The 12358-nt window shown below is 42.0% G+C and overlaps 1 protein-coding gene across 2 annotated transcripts in view; it reads right to left on the reverse strand.

Annotated features, from left to right (window-relative positions):
- The window catches only part of LOC104947291 (transmembrane protein C15orf27-like), a 54785-nt gene that overhangs the window by 21590 nt on the left and 20837 nt on the right, over positions 1-12358 (reverse strand). The window lies entirely within an intron of this gene.

Raw genomic sequence — 12358 nt, forward strand, 5'->3', positions numbered from 1 at the left:
AGGTTANCCGTATTGCTAGACATGCTTATCTCGAAAATCACCAAAACAACCAGAACTTAACAGGTAGAACCCTGTCTCAACACGGGGCCCAGCACTGCGCTGGCCACACTTGGAGCAGAGACATCTAGCCTGTAAAAGCGGACAAAAGTGAGCGGTGAGGACCAGCTCGCTGCTGCACAAATGTCTTTGATGGAAACACCCTTGAACAAAGCCCAGGATGTAGCCAGTCCACGAGTAGAATGAGCAGGCAGGCCCGTTGGTGCCTGCAAACCCTGACTCGTATAAGCCAGAGCAATCGCTTCCACAATCCAGTGGGAGAGCCGTTGCCTGGTAACGGGCTTGCCCTTCTGAGGGTTAGCCCAGGATATAAAGAGTTGGTCATTGCAACAAAACTATTTTGACCTGTCCCTATAGGTGCGTAAAGCACGAACTGGACACAGCAAATTCGGCCGCTGTTCCTCAGAGGAACACAGCGGCGGAGTAAATGCCTCAATGTCAATGGGGGTACATGAGCCAACCACCTTAGGTACAAAGGCAGGGTTGGGCTTCAGCAACACTCTTGTTTGCCCCGGGGCAAACTGAGTGCATGAAGGATGTACAGAGAGCGCATGAATGTCACTGACTCGCTTGGCAGATGCCAGAGCCAGTAACAACACTGTCTTCAGTGACAGGTGTTTCATGTCAGCTTCTTCCAGGGGGTTCAAATGGAGGTCGAGTGAGCCCATCTAAAACCACTGCCAAGTCCCATAAGGGCACCAGTGACCTGGAAACTGGGAGGAGCCTGCGAGCCCCTTTCATAAAACGGCAGACCAAGGGATGTTGGCTAGCCGTNGAATTTCCCCCCAGGCCCCCGTACGAGGGGGTCCTTCTGAAAAAAAAATTATAACTTCAATTTCGTAGTTAGACCACGTGAAACTCTCTTTTTAATTCTCTAGATACCTATGTAGAGAGTTTGGGGTATACTTTGTCTTGACATTTGTCTAAAAAAGAAATACTCTAGTGTTTAGTGGCATTTGATGCATAAGAACAAAACTACAGTATATCATAAAGTATTTACAAGAAAGTAATAATAAAGAGAGACCGACAGGTAAAGTATTTATAAATGTATCTTTGATGACAGTTATCCTTATTAAGTAAGTCTTCTTGAATATTAAGAAGAACGTGTTTTTAGACAGTGTGTTTGTTCTCCGACGTTATTAAATTTAAGTCACCAACAATCCGTTGCAGTCACCGGGGTTGTCGGTGTAAATTGACGACCCGTTTATGCACAGTTTGTACGACAACTGTACATTCGTCCACCGTTTGATACCGTTGTAAAGTCGACTGACAAAGAGTCTTTTATGACAGTGTTATTGTAGTCACAACCCTGATTGCGCAATGTGTTCATTGCGCAATGACATGTGCCGTTGATGAAACACGCCAATTGATTAATCGCAATGAGTCAATGTTGGATAGGGTGATTCATTGCGGCAATATCTCAATGACACTAAAATTTACCCACACAATTGACCGCAATGTAATACACTACCTTGACTTGCGCTTAGAGCTGGACGCCTACATTGAATGTCCGCTTATGTCGCTACAGGAGAGTGTGTGTGTACCTTTTCACTTTCATTGGTCTCTCTCACTACTAACAAATTGTGCCCATTGTAAAGTCCATTCGGTTAGTCATTCTGTCTCACAACCCGCCCAGAACGAATACCGCTTTTATGTGTGTAGGCTGTGGAACCGATTACGGATTGTGTGTGTGTGTGGGCCGTTTGCGAGTGGTGCGTGTGGTGTGTGTGTGTGGTGTGTCGTGTGTGTGTGTGTGTGCTGTGTGTGTGTGTGTGTGTTGTGTGTGTGGTGTGTGTGTGTTGTTGTGTGTGTGTGTGTGTGTGTGTGTGGTGTGTGTGTGGTTGTGTGTGTGTGTGTTGTGTGTGTGTGTGTGTTACCGTCTACGTCATTAGTCGCGCTCTCGTCGTCGCGTAAATGTTGAACCTCTATATTGGTGATAAAAGTAAACACCCCTATGTTTCCTACGTTTTTTTATAATGCCAGGTTTACATCTTTTTGACTACGCGTCCTGTCTTTCGTAACAGAATGACACGGTGTCTTGTTGTGTTTGTAACATAAACATAGCAATAATAAAAATTTATTCATTGAACAAATGATCAATGAAAATATTAAATCATTGATTATTTCATTGATTAATGAGAAACTCTCGTCATTGATATTGATTAATGATCAATGAAAAATTTTTTCATTGGGAACGGGTCTGTGATCGTATTGTAGGTATATAAGAGTCACGATCGCAACTGGACGAATCGATTCGATGTGACACTTGATGAAATTGACTGTCCTGAGGCCTAGTTTTGGACCACGATGACATACCATCGAAGATCGAAGTACAGCTCACGTGTAAAAGGTCTCTCGAAAGCTTTCACTGGTCCATTTGTGTAACGGGTATTTCGGTCACTAATATTTTAGGGCCGGAGTCGGATATCGATGAATCTTCCAGAGGAGGTTAGGTCCACGGTGTTTACATGCTTATTTATACAATATGTGTGCTTATGCTAACATCATAAGACAAAATTTGGTTCCGTGTTGTGTGTAGTGAGAACGCGCTAGAGTGAGGGGGGCCCCCAAGCCAAAGCTCGCTTAGGGCCCCGAAAAGTCTAGGGCCGGCCCTGCCCTGGAGTCAAGATATAAATCTCTGAGGCAGAGACTTCTGCTCAGAGATAGAGCGGCCTTCGTCTTTTGGAAAAATGTACTTAAGAAATAGCTAAAAAAACATGAATTATTACTACAGTGTTTATGTACATGAACAGTATTGTCAGGCAAGCACATTTTGTATTAAACTGTTAATTTGTGTATGTGCGACGACAGTTACATAACAGCTTATGAGTTTCACTCAAAGTCATGCTAGCAACAACAACTGATGCTGTGCTGGATACAAAAATAGATAATACATGTAGAGTCCCTGCCTGTTTCTTTTTTATTTGCTTAGTTTTCGATGTTTCTGTGCACTAACCTCTACAAACATATCAACCAGGTGCCAGATCATAACCAATAATATACAAATACAAATATTGATGACACAGCACCAAAATGGGAAATTGCAAGGGAAAGGAACCACAAGGCAATGGCTAGCTTGATAATATCAAAACCTCTGTATGAAGGGACTGGTCATACTCCAATTAAAACTATTTCAAAGAGGAACAAAAAGACCCCAAAATCAAAATGATTAAAAAGGGACATAAAACAATCAGAAAAAGACACAAAAACACGTAGGGATGTTTGTTCTTGCTATTTTTGCATGATTAGCATTTCACTTTATGCTGAAAGGGATCACATTTGATGTAACATAATGCCACCAGAACACCATGATTATATTTAACCTGCAGATAGAGGCTCGTGTTTACTGTGAGCGGTTCCTCGACTCAATGAACAAGGGCAACTGGTGTTCAGCTTTTCCAGTTGCAGCCTTGTGGGAACGCTGGGGGGAGACTCATTTGTATGTTACAAGGGGACAGGAAGGTCAGTGTGTTCACGTGTGTGTTTGTGTGGCTGTATTTTGTATTCTGTGCATGTATTCTATGTGTGCATTCATACGTGTTCAGCCAATGAGAGGCAGATTGGATCTGTATACTCTACTGCAGTTAGTAACAGATTTCAGCTGAAGTGACAGAAGTGAGTGCATCTGAATGAGAAGACATTGTGGAGATCATTTACTGTAACATGCAGCAAATCAAATAAAACACTAGTATTTACTTCATGGACCATAAAAGAAAAATGAGGCCGTATGTGATGCTTTAAAATAAGATGTTCAAATATTTCTATGTTGAAAAGAGCTAGCAGTGCTCAATTAACATGGTTTAATATAACAACAATGTCTCTGTCTTATTGAAGTTAATGCACTGTTAGATCGCACAAAAAACATTCTGATACGTTTTCATGTATTTTCGTTAACTGACCTTCTTAAAGACTACATCAGGGGTTCAGTGATAAGATAGGGAGTTAGAATTATTGTTTTTTCAAAGTGTAAACATGGAAAAATGTTACTATTAGGGTTATGTTAAACTGCATGATTGTTGGTGGATTTTGGCTTCCAAACCACCATATATTTTAAGAATATTGTACATAATGCCTCACGCAGTAATTAGTGATGGCAAAATCCAATAATTATAATCTAGTTTTAGTTTTATTTCTGGTGGGCTGCTCTTCTATTGCCGTATTAAAGAAAGAGGAGTAGGTTTAGGGGTAAATTACAACACGTTTCGAAATCCTGACATAAGAGCACTATTTCGTCACTTATAGAATCTCTGATGTAAAAGGTTCATCCATGTTCATTTGTCCAAGACAGACAGAAAACATCTACTCGACTAACGATGAGCATTTAGCTTCCTCACCACGCGGGCCAGCAGCCATCCCTGTGGCAGAGGAATTAAGAAGCCTGGGAGATAACAGGGAGGCCAGTCACTCCCCGGCCGCCGTCTCAGGCAACTTCCTGTGCTCTCTAATTAAATCAGGCCAAATTGTCTCGACCAGGTGAGAGCCTTGAGGGAATGCAATATTTCAGAAAGCAGGACTTCAACATTTGACTTTTCCCCCCCCCTTATGACAAAGTTGCATCGTGTAAAGTGCAGTGATGGACCCACAGAAAATCATTGCACAAATCTGTTTTGGTTTTGCTTATTGAAAGAAGTGTTTACACTAAATGTCCCTTTAAAAATGGGTCTCAGAGATATGCCCTCTGCTAAATTGACTAGAGATGGTTGTGATTATATGCTAAGAGCCATGTTTATTTTCATCATAAATCACTTTCCAAGCATTGCAAATGCAAAAAGTCGTTTTTTCCAAAATGGAACATTTGGACCCTTGGCCTAAAGCTGGTGGGAGGCAGAGGGCAGGAGCACTTGTTTCCTCTTTCCCCTCCTTGCTCACCACACATTTAGATGAACCATCTGGTGTTGGTGCCTAACCCTGGACTTCTTCTTAGCACATTTGGAACAGCCGTATCAGCGACATATGCTTCTGTCTCTGCGTCTGGCAGCCACACACCCATCACTGGGATGGGAGGTGACATCATTCCACCGCTCAGGTGTGCACTTGTATCTGCAGAGGGGGGAGGTTTGTGCTCTGGCAACTTGAGATATCTCATCTCTGCAGGTGTTTTACCTTGCCTTCAAACAATAATAAATCCAGTTAGTTCCCCTTATCCCTTATCACATCGTCAGCATCATACTGACCTTTTCTAAACCTTTTTATGAGTGCATCATTCCACAGACGTTGGCAGCAAGATATTTTCAGCCGCTGAATTGGTAGTGCAGCAGCTTGTGGAGTGTCAGGTGCCTTGCTGCTGAAAAGGATATTTTACAGTAGCTGAGTTTCATGGCTTCATTTTATCTTATGTTCTGTTGTCCTGCAAACAGGGTTAAGGTTAAGCCTAGTTTTGTGAGGTATCCTGTCATTGTCATTACTCAGGGATGTCTACATGGAATAGTGTTGCCTACGTTTGTTTTAGTTTTTTATTCTAATAGGAAAGAGCCTATACACAATATGTGACTTTAAATGCTTAGCAAAAATAGAATCTCACCAGATCCTGCAAACTAGATGTTTTTTATAGTGTGGAACTCTATTTAAAGATTTTGAATATTTTTTGTATTTGGTCATGTGACTATTTTTAGCCAGTTCATCTATACAATCCGCATATAAGGCCCTTCAAATCTCCCTCTGTGAACTCCTTTGTTACATACGCAATTTACCCCCTGACAAAAGTCACACACCAGCAGCAGCCTACACAGATACTGAAATGCACCAAAAAGAACCCTTCAACCTAAAAAAGTGAGCAAACAAACAAAAGCAGCTTGATGACTAGGAAGAGGGTGGGCGGCCATGAAAGTGCTGAACACAAGCCCACGCCACCTTGGTCCTCCCAGCATTTTCCTAGACAGGAAGATGGATGGGCCCAACTCTATTAATAACTACACTCCACTTACCATGACGCCAAAACTGCTAACACTGCAACTGCCCCCTGATGCTAGCTAGAAAAACCACCTCCCACAAAGTCGCCCACGTCTCTCCTGATAGGAACACAGTGTTAGGCAATAATACAGTAAACGGTGCTGGAAATCTCCAAGCTGTCCACCTTTATTTACCCTCACCACAGGACTGTTAACAGAGAGGCTCTTTTAGGCTCGTGAAAGCGCCTCCGGTGGATTTGGTCGGTGTGATGTGCTGAGTGTACAGCATGATTTACAGTGATAAGGGCTGCTTCTTGGCATTACGTTTAGTTACAGCTCACTTTGGCTATATAAGGCATACTTTGTGTGTAATCAAGAGTAGAAAAAGACGAGACAATGAGTGTGAAAAGATAAGAGTAGGATACTTCGGTAAAAGGAGGAGAAGCCAAATAAAAATCAGGAAATATGTAAAAAGGTGGTGAAAGAGTGAGAAAGAAGAGCCTATCTGAATGTGCAGAAGCATCAATGAAGGAGCACTATTGTTCCTGATGAGATGTGACAGCGCAGTATAAACTGGAATATGAAGTGAACCATGATTACAGAGGATTAGATTAACCAGCACTATGTAGTGCAGTGAGAACGCTTCTCAGGCCTGGCATTGTTCCTCCTCTCTTTGTGTATAAATACTCTATGTGCTGCATTTCTGTTCATGCATGCACAAAGACGTGTGTGTGTGTGTGTGTGTGTGTGTGTGTGTGTGTGTGTGTGTGTGTGTGTGTGTGTGTGTGTGTGTGTGTGTGTGTGTGTGTGTGTGTGTGTGTGTGTGTGTGTGTGTGTGTGTGTGTGAGTGTGTGAGAGAGAGAGGGGGGAGGGGCTGTGTGTGAGAGAGAGAGAGGGGAGGGGCTGTGTGTGAGTGGCTGTTTTGCCGTCATGTGAAGTGAGGGCAGCGCACTATACGAGAGATAGCAGTAAGGTCAGCTCCACCTTCACAATGCTACAGGCTATGATATGCAAACATGGCTGACAGTAGGTGCTTCATCAACCGGTGGCAGCTTGACACAGGAGCCTTTTCTCTTGATTAATCCCCTCTGCTTGCTTCCTGCAATGAAACACACCGCAACCATACAGTATTGGCAAACCATAATAACGCAAAGCTCTGTTTGTTCAGCATCTAATCTGTAAACCTGTGAGAACAAAATACAGCCTGCGAGTGTCTCTTACATGTGAATGTGATTTTCTTTCTTTGCAGTTTCGATTAGTTCAATAACTTTGATATGTCCGCTACACGCTGGTACATTAAATCTGATGTACACTTTTAACACCCTGCAACAAAAGATATATCTGTTTAGTTTGCATATTTTTCATTTACTCCCACTTTCTTTCTGGAATGGGTAGATGCGAAAAGTTTTGCTGACAGCGATGCATTTTCCAAACTGCAAGTGGGAATAACTTCCACCCCTCACCCAATGAGCCGTCACCATGTTGATGAAACACCTCCACCGTGGGTGTGACATTTTCACTTTCAGAAGCGCAATCTCGTTTTGGCAAACATCACTACAGAGCATGCCTAAACATTTCCAACGCACAGCTTTTTTCACGATGCTCCTTCGGTATCTCAGGAAGCCAATGAGCCAGCTAATGCAGGCTCTCGGCGTGGCGGGACACAGTGGGGCGGGGGGGCTGAGGTGTGGTGGGGCAATCCACTTTCCCAGGTAGAGTCAGCAGAGCAGCTAACAGATTCCTCACCCTACATATATTTTCATTTTCATGTCGGTGGATTGCTTTCCCATCGCTGCTGTCTTGCCTTCTTTTAACTTCACTTCATCATTCCACGTGCCCATAAAACAGGTTCATTTCCTTTGCCCCATTTCCCTAAAGGTGGGTCGAGCAATACTTCCCTCTGTAAGATGCACTGCAGCTTTTCCTATCTGCATTTTGTAAGCAAACACATATGGGTCTGATGGTGCTTACATACAGTTATAACCGCTGACTTGAGAAACACGTCCGGTGCTGCAGGAGCATGTCCTAAAACATGATGATGGTGCACGGGCGTGGTGATCGTGAATGTCATTTAAGGAAGCTAATGACCGCTGTCTGTTTGAAAGGGAGATCGATACGGTAATGAGCAGATGGAGGCAAAGGCGTAATCACCGAAAGCCCAGCGGTGCTGATATCCACAGAATAAAATAGAGTTGGGTCCTGGATGGGCGGCAGGCTGACGGACACATTCAGTGAGACGCCCTCTCGCTACATCTTACTGATTTTAATGACGTGGCCTTAATGTCAAAAGAGATCTCTTCCTTAACACTTTCATCGGTTTTTCTCTTTCAGTGCTGATTCTCACGTCCTCACTGTATTCTGTCGAAATATCTGACAATGTGGCAAGAACACCAGATGTGGTGCTAGACCTATAGACAGGAATTGTTGATATTTAACCTCTATTATCACATATTAAGAGGTATGGGTGATATTGATTAATGTGAGGGATTAGTATAGCGGTTAATGGAGAGTTGAGATGTAGCACACACATCACTGGAGCTCATGCCCAGTGGATTTAAATGGAATTTCATTAAAGCTAAACGAAAGAATGATGACTTTTACAACTCCCACTGGCAGCATTTTTATAGGCAGACATTTCACACTAATGACTTGAATATGAAATAGTGACCCCATCGCACTAAGCACAGTTTGAGTAAATTGGGCTCACTGGTAAAATAACCTTCACCGCAGTGACTGGTTAATCTGTTGTTAGAGCTTCTTACAGCACGGGATCTTACAGTTCTCTGCCTCGGGACCAGGAGCAAGAACTTTAGTCTCTGCCCTCGCACCCAAGCTAATTTGAACATATTGGTAGTCTACTTTTGTGATTAGTCAACAACAGCAGGCCCGTGACCCAGTTATTGGACAACTCTCTGCTCTATCCTTACAGGTATTTCACAAGTTGAGCAACAATAGGAAATACTGCATGCATAATTCATCTCCGTACACCAAATGTTTCCTAACAACACCGACCCAAGACAGCGAGGACAATCACAGTAAACATACGCACGTCTATCTATAATGCATATATGGATGGAAATACATGCTATCACTGACCCTGATATGAAATAGGACACATGAGCGTTGTACTGGCTGTGACACAAGCGCAGTGTGAGTGTCGGCACCGCCCACTGTTGACGGTGCGTCTGTGATATCCATCTGTTTCTGGCCATGACTGGCTAACTGAAGGGAACCAATGGAGTGAGACCTGATTTGGTGTCAAACAGAGTGCTTGGATAAGGTAGTGTGTATGGATTTGGCGTGTGTGTTGGATCACGTACTACAGCTTATGGTGTTTACGTGCATCCTGGTGAGAGGTTGTGCTAAGAGCCAGGTTTGAGTCAGAGTTGCTGTCCAGAATGGAAAGACGGACAGGGAGCAGGTTATGCACAGGGGGGGGGGGATCTGTTAATGTTGTGACTAATCAAATGGACAGCTGTGATGTGATCTCATATCCATATGCCATCCCAAAATGTCACACAATCGTGTTAAAGTGGAAAAATCAAGGACAGCAAGTTTACCCTGCCATTGACTGAAATGTTGTTTTCCTCTTTTTAGCCTAATATTTCACCTTTAACGCTTTATTTCTCAAACTCAAGGTTTAGGGGTTTAATTGTCCAAGTCTTGATTTGTATGTGAGTGGTGCAGTGGAGGCTAATATAAAACCCCTCTCCAGACTAATAGAGTTCCCAGATAGAAGAAAAGAAAAAGTAGGAATAATAAAAACTAAAATTGAATGTCGAGTGATGAGGCATGGTTACAGAAAAGTCATAAGAAAACACACTTCATCCGTCAAAACCATTCTCTGGTCATTTGCAGGCTATGAATGAGTTCATAGCTACTGCGTGAATGACATCAAACAACTGGAAGTGTTGCTGTACAACCTAACACAGCCTGCCTTTGATCACTCATGTGAGACAAAATAAAATAATTGAAAGTGACAGCATGTGTAGTTAGACTGAACAAAAGACTTTAAGAAATTAAGAGTGTGATATTATCGGCTCCTGCGCTGCAAAATGTCCCTTATATAAAGGCCTCTATTGGCAGGCAGGGGGAAGAGGGCGGAAATGTTGTCTGAAATGATGAATTGATCTCAGTTAACTTATGGACGCTGGAAAACCCAGAGGTTGTCATTTAATGATAAATGGACGTAATACTGAGCAACGGGGACAGCAAGTCAAGGACTTGGGGAGGGAGGCTTAACACATGATGGATGATAATCATGCATACTATGTGGCATTTAAGCAAGTGTGATGGGGGGGGGTGTGTGTGTGTGTGTGTGTGTGTGTGTGTGTGTGTGTGTGTGTGTGTGTGTGTGTGTGTGTGAGAGAGAGAGAGAGAGAGAGAGAGAGAGAGAGGGAGAGGGAGAGAGAGGAAGAGGGAGAGAGCAAGAGCGAGAGAGAGAGGGAGAGAGAGAGGGAGAGAGAGAGAGAGAGAGAGAGAGAGAGAGGGAGAGGGAGGGAGAAAGGAAGGAGATCTTATATAAAATGTGTAAGTAAGGATGTGAAAACTGAATATCTGCAACAATAATTTTAGATTGCAGCGCATAGAGCAAAATACAAACAGAGCAGCATTTTTAGTATAACTCCATTATATTTTGTTATCTAAATATTAATATTTTTTGATGTTTATAAATGAAATAAATATAAATATAAAAATTGTATTAATAAAACACCTATTGTAAATTATCCAGTGCCTCTGAAATCATCAATCACATCACGTTTTTTAACTTTTGTACAAACATTTATTAATAATCATTTTCACTACGATAATGTAGTGGGGGTAATCTGATGGTGAAAGCTTTAATTGAAATGAACAAAGCCCCGGAGGCTGAGATCTTCTGACTTTGAGTCTCTAAAGCTACTGAAACACTGGACCCTCTGCCTGGGTAAACGTCCATTCCAATGTTTGTCACATTGTTAAGTGTCAAGACGAAAAGAAGATGATAATGAAGTGTTTGTCACAAAGATAACGTCATTAGAGTTCCGACATGGACTCCAACAATCTATATTTCCAGCAGCTCGCACAAACTTCATCTATCCTGGGTCGACTTGTACTGTATTACTGACTAAAGACGACATGAACATGAAAAAAGGTTTAACACGAGAGGCCACTTAGTAACAGTGAAATAAATAAATCATCTTTGGTGGATAGGATCTTTCCTCAGTATGTTTGCTTTACATCATATCAGGTCATGTTGCTGACAGTAGGAAGAACGGTGAAGTTTGTTTTGCATTAATCATGTCTTCAGTATCTCCCATGGAGAGCTGTATTTTAATAAAGGAGCAGTGAGAACGAGTTGCTCACCGCTGCTGTCCCCGGTTCTTATGTCTGATGTTTGGGCCAGTGTAATCACCTCAGGGCGAAGATGACCAGCTCTGAATACTAATTTAAATCCGCAAGCTTTTTCACATTATTCATATTATGCATGTAGGTAATTACTCTTTACCAACAATCTTTGACGTAAGTGAATTCAAATGTCCCACAACACAAAAGGAAATAAATAATTTTTAAATCAGGTGATGCAGCAGTCATCCTGCATTTTACATACATTTGACTTTCTTTTTTTTGTCACGTGTTTTTGAAGATTTATGAGAAATGTCACACAAGTCATTTTGAGTTTGTATTTGTAATTCCTGTATGTTAAATAAAGACAATAGATGCTGTTTAATTATATGCTTTTCTAATATAAACAAAATGGTGACGTTGAATTGAGCAGATGTCTGGATTGTCCAGTTGGCTCGTGGTGAATTTAACGATAACATCTGTAAAAAAGGAAAATCCTGTGATTGACAGTTACCATAGGAACAAGTTGACTGAAAAACACCAACTCTGCAAGTCATCACACTTCACGATATTTGTTTAGCTCTCATCATCTTATTCTTTGTTTAGAAAATTATTCCAACATGATAATATATCTGATATGTTCATCTACTATGTGCTCTTATGAAGACATTGTTGTAAATTGTCAACACTTGGATGTGAAATCTGTTATAAGACAATGGAGTAAAAGCATTGGTGAACCGTGTCTATCACAACTGGACCTTCTGTAGACACACACACACCCCCCGCCGCCGCCCAAAGAATACGCCCATTGGCTACAAATCAATATATGATTGGTTGATCAAACTGTCAGTCCAAACGTACGCTCTCATTCAGTGCAACGGCCAGGGCATTCAATCAAGGATATAGAATACCTTGGTTGAAGGATATTCTACCCAGAGACCCAGAACAAGATCTGATTGGTTGCTTTCTTTTCTAACACAAAACCACTGAAATGCGTAGTGCATGGTCCGAGAAGGACAAACAAATCAACGTAACACTGTAATATTACAGATCAACAACACAGATACCATTCTCATTTATTCATTTTA

The sequence above is a fragment of the Notothenia coriiceps genome, unplaced genomic scaffold (assembly GCF_000735185.1).
Source record: "Notothenia coriiceps isolate Sejong01 unplaced genomic scaffold, NC01 NC01_scaffold00000339, whole genome shotgun sequence".
Classification (NCBI taxonomy): Eukaryota; Metazoa; Chordata; class Actinopteri; order Perciformes; family Nototheniidae; genus Notothenia; species Notothenia coriiceps.